Source organism: Notothenia rossii (genome assembly GCF_949606895.1).
Source record: "Notothenia rossii genome assembly, chromosome: 6".
NCBI lineage: Eukaryota > Metazoa > Chordata > Actinopteri > Perciformes > Nototheniidae > Notothenia > Notothenia rossii.
The window spans coordinates 77,602,310-77,619,534 of record NC_136909.1 but is presented as its reverse complement, the minus strand read 5'-3'; positions in this window follow the sequence as shown (position 1 = coordinate 77,619,534).

Sequence of the window (17,225 nt, the reverse complement as noted above, 5' to 3'; positions counted from 1 at the left end):
AGGGCTGTCCATCCCATATCAAAAATATTCCAAACTACAGGCTAATGTGAGATTCAGAAATGAGTTTTAAAAATCATGTTTTCATGTTAAAGTAGGCCTACCTTACATGAACCTGTTTGAAACCTTAATGACCCCATGATGTGATTATTTATATCTTGAAACCTTTAACAACTATATTTAGATTTTCATAAATATCTACATTTATTTATAAATACATGTGTAGCAGTTAGACAAACATAATTAATAGATCTCATTATTACCTATTTTATATGTACTAAAGAATAAAGTTTACTAAGCCCTTTTTGTTTTAATTTATTAATTAGACAAAACGATTTTTGCTTCAAGCCATATACTGTTGTGTTTCAAACAGACTAGATTATTAATTAATTTGCCTAATAGTTGCTTAAAATGCTACAATAACATTTGCAATTCGTTTTTAATCTGCCATGTACGGTATCAATGTCTCTCAGCCAGCGTAGTGTTGTGTCAGGTGGGCGTGTCGTGTACTTGCTGCGGCTGCAGCTAGACCATATTGAAAAGGGCTGCAAAAGAGGGGTATGAACAGTATGATGCATGGCTACAATGAGTGAACTGTTGGTATTTTAAGCAAAAAACTTCAGACATGTTTATAGGTATGGCCCTACAATATATTTTTCCAATATAGCATAATAGGTCCATACTTTGAATTAAAGAAACTTACAATTTTATATTATCGATTCAAGAAATGTTCATTATCTAGTCAAATCAACTTTAACTTCTACCTCATCTTAACTCACAATTCTAAGTTAGGATAACTTTAACTATATTTATACCAACTGACAAATTCAATTTATGTTGACTCATGTTTTCAAGCATTTGAACTTAACATTTTCATGTTAAAGTGGAGCTATCATGCTACACTGAACAAAAATATAAATGCAACACTTTTGTTTTTGCTCCCATTTTTCATGAGATGAACTCAAAGATCTAAAACATTTTCTATATACACAAAATAACATTTCTCTCAAATATTGTTCACAAATCTGAAAAAATCTGTGATAGTGAGCACTTCTCCTTTGCCGAGATAATCCATCCCACCTCACAGGTGTGGCATATCAAGATGCTGATTAGACAGCATGATTATTGCACAGGTGTGCCTTAGGCTGGCTACAATAAAAGCCACTCTGAAACGTGCGATTTTGCTTTATTGGGAGGTCTGGGGGGTCCGAAAACCCTAAGGTTAAACCCTAACCCTAACATGTCACCCATCTCCTTCGCATTGAGTTGATCAGGTTGTTGATTGTGGCCTGTGGAATGTTGGTCCACTCCTCTTCAATGGCTGTGCGAAGTTGCTGGATATTGGCAGGAACTGGAACACGCTGTCGTATACGCCGATCCAGACCATCCCAAACATGCTCAATGTGTGACATGTTAGGGTTAGGGTTTAATCCTAGGGTTTTCGGACCCCCCCAGACCAGTAGCGTGGCGTGGGAAAAAAATTAGGGGAAGCCAATAATACGTCCTTTCTTTTGGGGTGGGGGGGGGGGGGGGGTGGTCAATGTAATAACGTAACCAGATGAGTGATTACAGCGCCCGGTATCATTTTACACACATTTGTATCATACAGATGCAGGACTTACACACGCCTGTTATCTGACCGACAGGTCCGTCCGCACGCACTCTCCAGCTGAAACTCTAATAAGCGTTCATTCACAAACTAAATCAGGAGACCTTTAACGTTTTACGTCCGGTTCGCTCCTTTGTTCCTCGCTGTACACAGCTCCAGTTTGGTCATTGGCCTGTCATCAGATTGTATTTGTTGTTGCTGCTGCAGCGGAAGTTTAGTACAATTATTTTTGATTAAATACTCCGAATCTCTACCCTCCATAGTTGCACTTGCTTCAGTTGCTTGCTACTTTCTAATGGCGGTGAGAGTGGTGCAGTGACGCTATTTTTTCTATATTAGATTTATTATTCGAAAATTATAAAAGTAGCTACCCTACTTTTATAATTTGGATTTGGACATGTGGATATTATCCGACTGAACAAAACGTGCATTTACCTAACAGGTTCGTTTTCCACTGACCTTTTTTCGAGCTATTTTCCAAAATCCTATGGAGAAATCCCATTGCTATTTTGTCGAGGGAAACCGAGCGCAGCTTACTTCCGCTTTTTGGGACGCGTCGCTGCACCACTAAGTTGATGCGATTTGATTGGATTGTGAGGCAAGGGAAGCCAGCCACCTCTGGCTTCCCTTGGCATGGCCCTGACCAATCACAGGTTGGCAGGGGCATGACGTGAGCCTCATCTGATTGGTCAATCCCTCCATTTTTTTTCACCAAGGGAAGCAAATTTCGGCTGGCCTCCTCTCCCAACAGAGAGTGCAATCTACTGTTTCACCATAACATCTAGAGGGGCGCTGTTTCACTCTTTGTAAAATACTCAATGAGAATGGGGGAGAGACGGGCCGGCAGCAACACACAAAGAATTTCCGAAACTAAACGAAGTGTTTTTATTTATTTATTAAAATTATAACTACAATCCGAAAAAACAGGGGAAGCCTGGCTTCCCTTGGCCTCCAGGAGAAAACGCCACTGCCCCAGACCCCCCCAATAAAGCAAAACTGCACATTTCAGAGTGGCCTTTTATTGTGGCCAGCCTAAGGCACACCTGTGCAATAATCATGCTGTCTAATCAGCATCTTGATATGCCACACCTGTGAGGTGGGATGGATTATCTCGGCAAAGGAGAAGTGCTCACTATCACAGATTTTTTCAGATTTGTGAACAATATTTGAGAAAAATTGTTATTTTGTGTATATAGAAAATGTTTTAGATCTTTGAGTTCATCTCATGAAAAATGGGAGCAAAAAGAAAAAAAATGTGTTGCATTTATATTTTTGTTCAGTGTATATTTGAAACATATTGTAGGACCATACCTACGGAGATATCGAGATATCGCAAAATCTTTGCGAGATCTCGCAAAACCCCGTTGCAGTTTGTAGACGGTCCCTAAGCACTCCTCTCCTTCCTCAAGCTGCATATTGTGACCAATTATTGATGTTTAGCTCGGATGACGGCGCATATCGAACTGTTCTGATAAAAACGACTCTGTAGCTCGTTGTCTACGTTGCTATGATTGTAAAGTCATGTTTGTATTTTTCCAACGTTATGTTCATGAGTTATTGATCAGCGAAATTCGAATTGTCAATAACTCAGCTCAGAGGGACGTGCATGTCCCCTCGCTCTGAGTGTTCTCTTCAGGTGTGTGAAACCCGTGCCTATTGCCAAGCACTGATGTTATATCTTTATATTTAAGGCCAAGCTCAAAGTAAAATCGATGAACCGCTCCATCGTTGTGGTTTCTGTGTTGCCGTAGCAGCCGAACTGACCAGGAAGTACATTGAGCTAAATGCAAAGTTTTGCGAGATCTCGCAAAAGTATTGCGAGATCTCTTCCTATTTTCTCCAAAATATATATTTTTTCTTCTCCATGTCCCCAAGGGGGCTCCGTACATACTTCTATAAAACATGTCTGAAGTTTTTTTTCAAAATACCAAACTCATTTCGCTCTACTTGCTCTTTTCCAGCCCTGTTTTTGCAAGGGCTGATTCTGCTTTTGTGGCAGACTACAGCGCCACTTACCGGCCTGACATATGTACTACAGCGTCTCCAGCGCTTTCGAGCAGTTTCTCATTCCCCTGATAGGTGGAGAGTTTATAGGCGGAGCACCCCTTTTCTGACGGCAGAAAAATTAAAATAATAATCAGCTCCGTTGCAGCCCAGTTTTTAGAGATTTGGGTATGGAGGAAAGAGAGTAATAAATGCATGGGATGCATGTAATAATAACAGGGAAAGGTTAGTGTCCATCCACATAGACACAGTGAGAGGGAGGGCATGATTGGGTTTTGTCCCACATGGCTCTAAACAGCTCAATAGGCACACACTGTAGACACTAATTAGAAGAACACAGACTAAAACAACAATGTACAGACGAATCAGATGATTAAACATGATCTTAAAATATATTTTATATTTTTTTTAATTTATTTTTTGCATTTTTTTGTAATCATTATTTTTAATACTTTCTGCTGACACTAGGTGGGGCTGTGCCCCATCTGCCCCTAATGACCAGTCGCCACTGTCATTAATTGAATCAATTAATGAAAACAACTATAAGACCGGGACTATTTTCACCGGGCAGGAATATGTCATCACTGCTGCCATGTGAAGAGGCCATGTGAAGAGGCCATGGAACGTTCCAGAACAATACACATCACAACCTACATGATCATCATCACAACTCACACTGTTCAGTCAAATTGACTTCATAGAATGTACAGGTCATTGAGCTGGCTTACAGAGCTGAGTTGAAATAATAACAACTTATGAAATTAAGTAGAAATTGCATAAATGTATATATTAAGTGAAAGTAACTTAACCCTTTCACGCATTGAGGTCACTACAGTGGACAGCTATTCAAAAGGTGTTTTCTTGTATATGCATGGATTTTGATGGCATAGTTGCACATTAGCCATTACATAGGACCCTATTACATCATCCCATACACTGCTACTCAGTGGAAAGTCTGTAAGTGCATGATACATTTCTCTAAACCAGTGTTTCTCAAAGTGGGGGGCGTGCCCCCCCAGGAGGAAAAATTGTTATGACAACAATTTTGAAAAGAAAATTGTTATGACGTCGGCATGACCGGCGGAAGTTAAACTTAGAAACCTTAGAAACCTATGAGGGCGCTGTAGGACACAGGTGTATTATATACATGTTGAGGATGGAAGGTCAATAGGCGGCGTCAGGGGGGCGCTAGGGGGTGCCGCAGGTCCCCCTAGGATAGCCATAGGACCCCCAAGAAATGTATGTATTTTTTATTTTTATGTGTGATTCGAAAATAATATGCTACAGTACAGTACAAGTACGTCTGGGTCTCTGTGTTTCATTCGAGCTTGGCTCTGTGTGTGTGTGGAACGAGCCATTTTTGTGTGCGTGCGCGATCTACGCTAACGGATATAAGGGGCAATCAACTCCTGAACAACAACAAAAAGCCCACGTTTTATCCAGTTTGTACACAACGATGAAGAAACTTAACAAGCAGCAGTGGTCCACTGAAGAGACCAGCTACCTACTGGCAATCTGGTCTTCTGAAGAGGTACAGAGGAAGCTGGAGCACAATCGGCCATTGTTGTTGTTGTCGGTGTCAGCTGTGAGGGGTTTCCGCACGCTTTGGCTTTATGAAGCAGGCACGCAAACGATGACGCAATTACGCAGCACCAGTCGGACTCTGGGCAGTGTGAAAAGAGCCGGAGCTAAACCGAAGAACCGGTTCTGAACCTGAAAAGCTCTAGCACGGAGTTTGAACCGGAGTTGCGTTGGTGTGAATGAGGTATGAGAGGCTCAGATAACCTCAGCTCAGTGAGGTAAAGGACTCTCTCAGTGTTTAGATTACCCACTGAGATTAGTTATCTCAGTGATTAGTTATCTCAGTGGGTCTCAAAACGGTTTGGTCACGATTAGTGTAAACAATTATTTCCGAGGCACACATTTATATGATCATTATAGGTATAAAAAAACAAGAGAATAAATGAAAAACAGTTATGAAATAATATGTAAAACAAGAATACAGTTTAAAAGAGGAATGATTTGTAAAATATCCATAAAGAAAAAGTAAATCTGCTTACAATTCTGTTTCATATGGGTGTTGAGAGATCCATAGATCTCTTAATGTTGCTCTCGAAGTGCAACAGATTGATGCTTTTAACTTCAATATTTTTAATTAAAATAGCACTTTACCCCTGCTTATACCTATATCTCGTGAGCTGATTATCAAGCCTTCATACAGTCGCGGATACACTGTGCGTGGGGAATGTTGCAGTACAAAATTCAACTGTGGCGACCGGTACATTAATGGGAAACCCTAAATGTTTGAGCACCCTCTATGAAATGTCAAGCTACCCCACAGCACCCCCAAAAGAAGATTGCACAATTGTATTATGTATTTCTTTGTTTGAGCACACAGACTTATGGAGGATTGTTTTATTATCACTGTTCTAGCAAAGTGATTTTTTTATTTTTTGAAAGGAATGCTCACGTTCATATTGATGTATTTTAATAAATGTTAACTTGGCCAATTACGTGACTATTTGTGTTGGGGGGGCCCGACTTTTTTTTTTTCTCCAAAGGGGGGCCGGACGGAAAAAGTTTGAGAACCACTGCTCTAAACCAAGATGGACGACAGAAAGCCAGATGGATCGAATCACTCGTCGATATCTTGCCTTGTCTTGCCCATGGTCTTGCCTTGTTTGTGTGAAACGCTGAATTAACTACATCTCCGGTCAAGCAGAACAACACACGTCACCAAGATGGCCGTCACTACTGTCTTGTCAACAAAAGGATTGACTACCCTCATTATCACCACAATGAAATACGTCCAGAAGAATGTCATGCAAAGCTGCCTGCCTGCCTATACCTTCCTTTGATTGTCTCTGAACCGCCTGGTCTTTTTAATGTTTAATGTCAACCATTTGTGCAGATAGCGTGAAGTAGAAAAGATCGCAGATGCTAATGTGGCGTTAGCATTTCTCCCCCGGGCTTAAAATTGTGTATTATAGAATGATCACACCGGTGTGTGACAGTACTCTTCAAACTACTCTTACTGTTTAACATGTTGGGTTACTTCATGTTACTTCATGTTAAGGCTAGTAAAAATGACAAGGCGGTAATGCTAACTAACGTGCTAGCTACTAGCTAGGTAGCTAACTTGATCCAGCCACTCCTGGTCCTTTCATCAGACTGGAAGCGATAGAACGAGCAAGATCCATTGCTGGTGGATAACAACCTGGTACTAAGCACACAGGCATCTTGTTAAAGTTATCTTATCTTAGCCAGCGCCATATAAATAGATTATATCTATATGGCGCTGATCTTAGCTATCTCTTAGTGGAGGAAAACAGTTATGACATCACTTACATGGGATTTGTAGTCTTTCTAGTTCCGTATTTTTCATAGTCTTATGTTTCAACAGTTTTACGACAAACTGTGACTTTTTTGACATGGAAATTATTTTTTAAGATTGACAAACATCATATGTGTAATTCATGGCACAATTCAAACGGGATCGAAAGATAAGTTTTCTCTCTTCATTGACTTCAATGCATAACTTTTCCGAAATAAGGTTCCATGGACCGGAAGTAAATGGGCGTGACTTCGCCACTCTACCCAATATGGAAAGCGCCCCCTGCAGGTCTAACAATTATGGCAACATCAAGTAACAACTAAGGAATCATATCATTCATAAATGATCAAAGTATTGATTTTATGTTTGCAGGAAATTATGATTATTCACCTTTCCACTAAAGTGGACGTCATGCATAACTGGCTATATTTCAACTACACTTCATACTGTTACTGCTACTGTTGTTCCCAGGGCCGCCCCTCCCTACAGGCAGATCATGCAGACTGCGTGGGGCCTCACCTTGCGGAGGGGGCCTCACCTTGATCGGAGGCGCACCTATGCAATTAGTGTGGCGCAGTACGGTTTCACCGCTGCGAGGCTCCACTAGCAACCCCCCCCCTTCTGATGAGGGCCTCATCATATAACTTTGCGTGGGGCCTCAAGTTGACCAGGGACGGCCCTGGTTGTTCTTGAAAATACTTCATCTGCAATATCTTTATGTCATACTGTAAAAACTACAAAAGTACTACAAAAAAAATGCTATCGTATGGCATATCGTTGCCAATACATAGCAATAATTATCCATTTCATTTCATTAGGGCTAAAATAAGAATTGATAAACAAAAATAATGGACACTGTATAGAGGATAATCATACTTACAGTAGGTGACTCATGTCTCATAAACGTGCACACCTCCTGCTAAACAATGACTCACAGATCCAGCCTCCATCGCCTCTAAAATTTCTATCAAAGCCTCTCCATCACCATGGCATTAAAAAGCTCTGGGTTTAATTTTAGTGGGGTGGTTCACAGAAGGTCAACAAAACAAACTGGCAGATAAAAAAGCTTTACTTTTTTCCTCAACACCTGCAAAAACAATCTCATGGCCTTTTTGTTATTTACAGTAATTAGCGGATTAGAATTCAATTACTTTGACCGTTGCCATAATTTCTCTCTGACAAATATTCCCCAGTGTTTCAACATCTTATGTAACCGCTTCCTCAAATTCCAGTGGTGCAGACATGTAATTTCAGATGTAGTATTTAAGTCACTGATGCAAACCCTACTATTATCTGTCAAACCAAATTTCCCACGAGGTCAAGATTGACAAATAGTTGTTAAGTTCCCCAGAAATCAGGAACTGGGAAGAATGTATAAATGGAGCTCCTCCGACTCCTCACCTCTACCAATATATTCCTTTTAAACTATGCATTTAAAGGCAATGAAAAATGGGGCCAAGCTTTCATATTGACATTTCAGCCTGAGTTGTTGAATGTACAATCTGAATATGTGAGAATGTGCATGTCACAATAAATTGTTTGCACTCTCTGCCTGTCACTACCCATACCATCAATCAATGTGCAGGCATAGTTACGTATCAATACAGGCAGTTTGTTTTTCTCCCCGGATTTGACAGGTCACGAAGTCACCCAATGACTGGATGAAAGCAATGTTGCGTGCAATGATAACCAAATGACTCCTCTTTTTGAGATGGAAAATCTCATCTCTCTCTCTCTGTTTGTCTCCTGTATACCCAGACATCCACAGAAACACACACTGAAACACATGGTTGATTCGGGACTGCTGTTCTGCCAGCAACATCATCACTCTCCTTCCCATCCTCGTCTCCATGGAGACAAGCTTCCAGAGCTGGCTGGTTTCAGACCGTTGTGAATCAGCACAGACCAAAAAGGGAAGGGGAGGGGAGGGGCCTCTTTGTGTCTAAACATGTCTAAAAGAACAATGAGATTTCTGTGTTATCTTCGCCCCACCACTGAGGTGAAAGTGTTCAATCATTCATGCATGGAAGTGTGAAAAGGAACCAGGAATATTCTGGTAAAACTGTTTGTATGCCAGTGTATGTATATCGCAATGGAAATATTTCCACTTATTCTTCAGATGAGATCATTTATTCATCTGAGCAAATAATTTTTATCTGGTGTTTGTTCATTTTCAGGACCATTAAATGTAATTTCCCCTTTAGTCTCATTCGCTCAGACAGACAACAAAACATCATAAAGTTAATCGAAATAACATTGTTTTATTGGTTTCTTTGGTGAGATAGCCCTCAGCATATTGCAACATCATGACGATGTCATTTTATTTCACTGCTCAATTAAATAAACACTTTGCGTGCATCTGCTCATTGTCTCTATCAAGTGCCAAAGGACTAAAAATAATTTGGACAAATTGCAATGTCCAATCTGTGGGTCGTTTCACTGTTTTGGTCCTGACTCATTTATTATTGGATCGGTTGACAATTTTAACATTCATATTCCCCAATTCAATTTACATTGTAATCCTCTGAATTTTCCTCCAGCGCCATCATCAGGGCCCAGGAGTTCAAAAATGTAATCTCAATCAGATTTTGAAATCCCATTTTTTGTGATCCAGGATCAGACAAGTCGGACAGATTTTGTCCCTGTAGTTCAAAGCAATTCAGGATAGGATCACCCTGATCCAGATTACGACTTTTCAAGATTACTAGATCCTGAATATCAGTGCTTTAATCCTACCGATCGCCATCTAGTGGATATGAAAAATAATACAAGGAAGACAAGAGGCCACATTGCAGAGAAATCTATAATGTCTAATTATATTTTTAAATTTGAAAGGTGATGACAGATGATGGACTTTTTTTTTGTTGAAGATATTTTTACATTAATCTAAATTACATTTGTGATTGATAATATTTGTTGTGACTTTTATGAGGATAAACATTTATGTCATCAACATTTGGTTGAAAACAAAATAGGCCACCACAAACGTGAGCAAAAATGGAAAAATAAAATGTATTTCCCATGAAGGCTAAAAATGGTGTATCATTTCAGTTAACAAACTTTGCCATCTTATTTAAATTGAAACATATTTTAAAATAAATTGTACAGTACATTTTGCTCTGGTAATCCACTGGAAATCCACCCCTCTGGTGGGATCAGGATAATCCAGTTTTTTGGGATCAAACTGATCCCAACCCTGTGTTGTCAGTTTGAACTACCCATTTTGAAGATTTGATCCAGATTAAAGCTTGGATTGGATTTCCTGATCTGATCTGATATCAAAGTGATCCCTGTTTTTTGGTTTTGAACTACCCATAATCCATATCTGATTTGATCAGATAGGGATTAAAAGTTTGGAACTCCTGGGCCCTGGTTACAATGATAATATATGCAAGACTCAAGTCTACCTGTCAAACTCCCTTTAGTGCAACAATATGTAAGCAAGCAGTGATATCGAAAGAAATTCAAATTCAAATGGGATTTTACATAGAATTTTGGATTTTTGCAAGTGCAATACAACAATCTTAAAAGCCATTGTTCCTGACAACTTCTGTGTTCTTTTTTTAGCCACTTGTGAACTGCTTTTTGGAGAGATTTCAAGATGAGGTATCTGCAAGTGCAAAAATGATAACTCATTAACGAGTGTCTGCACTCTTTACCATGACCGTTTCAAAAGCATTTTTAAGAATAACAATAGGTATTAGGATCCCTTTAGAGCTGCAGTTGCAATGACTGGACATGAGTAAGCAGAGGGTAAAGGGGAGTGTAGAAAGAAGATGGCTCTGCAAAAAAATAAAAAGCCTTTCTCTCGATGTTGAGTCAAGGAAAAGTCTTCCTGCTGTGTGTCAGCTGTGCATACAGGCAGCCAGAATCAGCTCAAAGCCTCCATGATAAATGCACTAACAGCTGGACGCTGCCTCACTCAGAACAATGTCGGAAGTCCTAAGTGAAGTCCCTTTTAGACCGGATGTAATGGATCTGCTGGAGTGTGTGTGTGGACGAAAGAGAAAGCTTTATCAGCTTAACACCTGAACCTTAACTACAAGATCTGAATGGGTACTATGTGCTCATCACATTTATAGACACAAGTACATAAGCATGCATAAAAATAAACTCAGCCGCGCACGAAGCATGCGTTCATGCCATACCGTGTGTGTACAATTACAGATGAAGTGAACCTTATGAAAGGTCAGGGGACATAGACAGAGAGTGTACTGAGTGGTATACAGGGGTACAGAGAGAGCAACATAACGTTTATGGAGGAGGGAGAGAGAAAAGAGGCTGTTTCCAGTCTTGTCAAGAACCTGCACATTTTGGTTTTACCGTGAGTGTCTGTGGTGTATCTGTGTACACTGTGGCAGAGCATGACATTTCAACACAGTCAAAAGGGAAGGTAGGTGAGTGTAAATTCCAAATAAACTCATCAATTTTCATAACTTTACAGATGACACTCAGTTGGACTGGCAACATGATTCTTCAGTTGACCACTAATCCAAAATCAATCACTTTTGTTCCAAGGCTTCACTCAAAAAAGCAACTTAAAGGTCCCATGACATGGCCATTTCTACTGATCATAATTCCATTGTTGAGGTCTATTAGAATATATTTACATTGTTCAATGTTCGAAAATCACATTGGTTTCTCATACAGCGTCTCTGTATAGTATGTGTATTCACTCTCTGTCCTAAACGGCTTGTTGGAGCTCCTGCCTCCCCCCCCCTCCCTATGAGCCCACTGTGCTCTGATTGGTCAGCTCGCCCACTCTGTTCTGATGAGTCCACCACCGTTACAGCGGAACATCAGTGATTATGTGTTACAATGGCGTTTGTTAGCAACTAGAAAATGACACCAGTAATGATAAACAGATGAGAATGTTGCGTGGGGTCTGGGCAAGGCCGGATTAGTACCTCCAGGGGCCCCTGGGCACTGAGCACTCATGGCCCCCCCCCCAACCCAAGTAACACCACGCCTACCCAATCCTACCAACATGACCAATATTTAGAATTTTCAGTCAAGCATGTCAAATCGCACACCTATTTGTCAAAAGCAGGGACGCAGCCACATAGTTCAACCAAAGTAGGTCTAGCATTTTGCCCTTTCAGTCAAAAATCACAACAAAAAGATACAATGGATAAGATCTCAAGACAGTGTATGGCTCAAGAAGACCTAGATAATATCAATCAAAACCTCAGAACAGCACCCCACTTAATGCCAAAATATGACTGACTGGCTGTATAAGTACACAAGGAGTTCTATTTGTCACAAACATCGAGAGTTACAAAAGTAAAATATGTAGTGAAATTGTGTGGTTGCTCAAGGGTGGGGCTGTGATTCGGGTATACACCACCGCCGCGTGGTAATAAAGTTGAGCGCATACATAGTGAGACCTACAGTACAGAGACCTACAGTAATTTCACCCTATGGAAAAGCTGTGTTATTCATGGCGAAGAGTGAGTGTCATTCAAAACAATGTATGATGAGTGAGGTTGTGCCCGAAAAAAAAATCTTGTCACTGAGGGCCCTCTTTGCTCAAGGGCCCCTGGGCACTTGCCCAGGTTGCCCATATGGTTAATCCGGCCATGGGTCTGGGTACCGTGTTGGCGGGACGTTGCGGGGCTGGCTGCTGCGCCCTTTGAGGCTTGAGGAGTGGACGGTGTGAGCTGTATTACTGGTGTCGTTTCCTGGTTGCTGCATGGGGTCTGCGAGACAGCGAGACACCACGAAACTTGGCCTGAGCACACACATACACTCATAGCCAGGCTCTTCGCCACACACTCACAGCCTGAGAGAAGATAATGCTGAGTGAGTGTGTGTGCCGGCGAAACTCCGCGGAGTAGCGCGGCTGAGAAAAGATAAGGATCAATGAGTGAGTGAGTGAGTGAGTGAGTGAGTGAGTGAGTGAGTGAGTGAGTGTGTGTGAGGAGCTCCACGGATTGGTCCATTTGCACCTGGGTATGGTTACGTCACTATACTCATGAAGAAAAACATGGAAAAAGAAAAATCTCTAACGAGGCGTTCTGGGCCAGCATAGACAGGTCTTTTCTGTGTTTTACTCGCTACAGGGTGTACTTTGAGGGTTTGTGACTTTGCAGACCGTTTATATGCAGTAAAAGCTACATAACACACAAGGGGACTGGTAACAACCGGAAAAGCATGACATAGGACCTTTAAAGTGGCAAATATCAGGTTTCCATATTTTGCTCAGACTGCATTTTCTGTGAAAGGAAAACATTTCTTCAACTCGCTTCCTGATCACTTTTAGAGTGTAACCAAATTCTGGTTCAGAAACCTGTACCCAATGTACTCATATCTCATGTCATGTCTAATGTTTTGTATGTGTCTTGTTTCATCTTATGTATTCAGTTTACCTTCTTTAACCTCACTGCTCATATCTCTAATTTTGATTAAAAAAATAGCACTGTTCACTATAGTCACCGGGTGCAAATAGCAACATCTGCCATAAAATAAACCACAATCAAATACATCTTTTTGGGTTACTTCACATACAGAGGTGTTAATCATGTCTTTCTCAAAACATAAAAATCCTATTTATGTGGTCCCTATGGTGGAATGCCAACTATTCCCAAAGCTATCTCATTTTGTAGACACAAGAACCGACATGCTCCGGGTCAGTGACGGGTGATGGTCAAGATTAATGGCTGTTTACCTCACAGTCATGCTGATTGAGATCTCGATCAGAGAGTGCTGTTTGGGAGACGGCTGGGTTGCAAATTAAGGTTTTTCATATGAACATCTTGTGGGATTCCGGGTTTCTTTTAATTGGACTCAGGCAAGTCTGGACACAGATCTAGTGTGAGATGTCAACAAACAAAAGGAAAAGGGAGAAAAAACAAGTTGCACACCACAAGCTGTCACCATTGCTGAAAGAGAAAAAAGACGTTGAACAAACCCACAAATCCTAAAGTTACCAGAGCCAAGCCTTAACGATTAAAGAAGATTGCTCTCCTTTTGATGTAGCCGAAGCAAACGCAGACTAAACAGACTGCAAGTGGCATACAAGAGCCAGCAGAATAGAAGTGAAATGCCAAGCGCCTGAATGGCCTAAGGGCAGGTACATTGTTGTGCCCCATTAACTATGAGGTTTGTGTCAAAATGACTTGGGGAAAACATCAATGGCCTCTGCCGCTTGCTCTCTGCCCTGAGAACTGAATGCAAACATTCCCACAGGCTGCACAGCGCACTCACGCCCCTCCATGTGGAAGAGGTATATACACACACATAGAGTAAACATACAGAAACCAGATAACCTTTGAGCGTAAAGGACATGGACAGACTGTTATTGTGAGTCGAATGAATCAAGCAAACAAATGATGTCATTATCTCAAATCCCACTGCCTTCAACACATCAGTGGGAGGCATTTGGCATTCTCGCCTTCCATAGCTTTGTGTGCACAAGTGAGAAAGAAAAAAGAGACAGCATTGTTCTGGATTATTCTCAAACATGACACTTTCGCATGCAATGACACAGTAAGAAAATCATTCAGCTGCTTTGGTATTTCAGCTATCCACTGGAACGGCGTCACAAATACCTTGACATGTTTCTGCAGAAAGCTTCCCTCAGGACATTCTCCTGTGCTGCTAATGTGTTTTTTTTAAAGCATTAGTGTAATAAAAAGGCATACAAACAAACGATCATGCAGAAACATGATGGGAGCAGGAGGAAAGCTGTAATAAGCATGTCCCCATGGTAACCACACAAAACGGCATGCACTCACCATGGCAACAGAGCTGGCGAGGGAATATAGCGGAGACAGGGTTAGAGCTGGTGCTGGCCTCTGGCTGTTTGAAGTGATACACGCATGCCAGCAGCACAGCATCAGCAAGTAGTTCACTCACACAGAAACATTAACACTAACATGTTACTTCTGCAAAGAAACATTAACACTAACATGTTACTTCTGCAAATAAATACTGACACTGACATGATACTGTAAGTGTAATTTTCCAAAATATGACAAATTATTCTATAGTGCACCCTATGTGTAAGCTATGTTTATTAATATTTTTTATTAACTTTGGATCAAAGACAAAGGGAAAAGTGAAAGAAGTGACTCATAAAACCAAACCAACAGAGAACTAACACCTAACTCCGAAGCTCCCCTTTTAGCATCTTTTAGCTCTTTGTGTTGGTTTGTTTCTGTTCACACTTATGGCGCATTTCCACTACAGTGCGGTTTAAGTGTGTTAAATCCAGTCTATGGTTACATCTGAGTGTTAAATCCCATCTGTGCTTTTCTTCTTGTGAGATGTAATTTCTTTAAATATTAGTAATAGCCTGCTGTCTTCCAAAGTTATGAACTCTCAAAATATTATATTTATGATATTTTTGTTGAAAAATTATGTATTCATGCTCGTCTCTTGTCCTGGGTGGCAGGTTACGTCACTTCCGCCTAAAACCCAGGAGGTATACGATCTAGCAATAACCCAGACAAGACGGCAGGCGAAAAACCTTTTTGAAATGCGTGTTTTCTGAATGGAGATCTGCTAAGCTAACGTTGTATATGCTCCGACCGTACACACTCACAACAACGGCCTATACAGACATAAATAAACCAGCAACTGTATTCGCCATGACACAGACAGTCTGTGGTTTGTACTTGTTTAACTTTTGTTTAGTTTCTGAACAGCTATGAGGAGCTGTGAGCTCTGAGGCTAACACAGCTAACGGCAGATGTTGGTTGTGTTTCGCATTGAAGATGACGTCACGGCTCCGCCTACACTGCGTTACTATAGTTACTACCCCAGTTCCTAAACTGTAATGGAAACGCAGCATAAAGTGAACCTGGCCTACCAAGGCCTAACTATGCCGTGCGAGGCCCTGCAGTGGAAGAGCTTTCATCAACCTTGTTTCTTTTTGAGCAAAGAATACCCTAGACCCACCTTGCACTCATTACCAAATTGACAGAATTAGCTGGCAAACTGAGTGCATTATTGAGCAGCTCAAAGGACATATGAACGGTTAAATATACGTATTATCATTAACCCAGTAGCTGATTAGCGTAGGCTTAGCGTAGCTTAGCATAAGACTTTAAACATGCAGAAATGGTTGGCCTGGCTCTGCTAAAAAAAATGCAGGCCTCTCTGAATCGAACTCTGTTAAATATCGTATGTTTCATCTATAAAACTATAGCATGAAATAGACAATTTGCTAAGTTTGGACATTTTTCAAGCCCTAGACTGATAGAATTTTTTTTTACAAAGAAGTTTTTGTTTTTCAAGTTGAGATGGATAACAATAAATTCTTTGGAGTGTTGCAAATCTTTGATAATTAACATTTACAACTCAAACGGTTCTGTACAAAGGATAGATGCAGGATGAGAAACACAAACAGACATCCCTCTGTTGATCTACAGTAGAGGCACGTCATAGCATACAGTAGGCCTTCCTTGGTTAATAGAGCCACAGACGGCTTACCTGAAATGACAAATTGCCAGACACAACTGCTGATGCTTCAAGGCCAGTCTGCTGTACAGTAAATGATCATCGTTTCCCTGCCAGACATGGAAAAACCCTGAGAACATTCATCATCATTCTAGCTGATCCTGGTTAAACACAAGGACACGCAAGTACATTTTCACACAGTTTGTATAAAGACATGCTTGCTCACACATAATGACAATATAAGTTCACATATGGTACCCTTGATAGATCATTTACAGTCATTTTGGAATTTAAAAAATGACTAAAACAACCTCCTAAAGCTCCAAAAAATATTATCAAAAATAATTGGGCCCCAAATGAAGCGTGATTAATGCTGCACATTAAGTGGGCATTTCACAAAAGAATCTCCCTAATGAGTTTGGTTGTCAGTAAAGTCTTTTTCCTTTCATCAGTGCTTTTAATTAAATACTGAAACACAAAGACACACACATAGATATTAATCACTTTGGTTTAAGCTGCTTTTCAATTCGGCAGCCATTAAAAGTTGCACCGCTTGACTGGGTTCAACTTCAGCTCCGGCTGAAAGGAACTGTGTCACTGTGAACTCAGGAGACCTTTTAGTCAAAACAAAACATGTTTTTTGAGTGGCTCAGGTGAGATTTGAAGTGCAACACATGCAAGATGGAAGACAAAAGCTGCTCAAAGAGTCCTTTTTTGCTTTGTGTCAATCAGGGAATACTTGGCAAACCACATGCTTAGAAATTGTGTGACTTGAAGATGTGCATCATTTTTGAAATTCAGCCACCCTGGAGCGAGACTGTCTGCTGGAGCTGTCTGCTCACTGGAATAATCTGAGGGTGGGTGTGGCAGAGCTCAGTG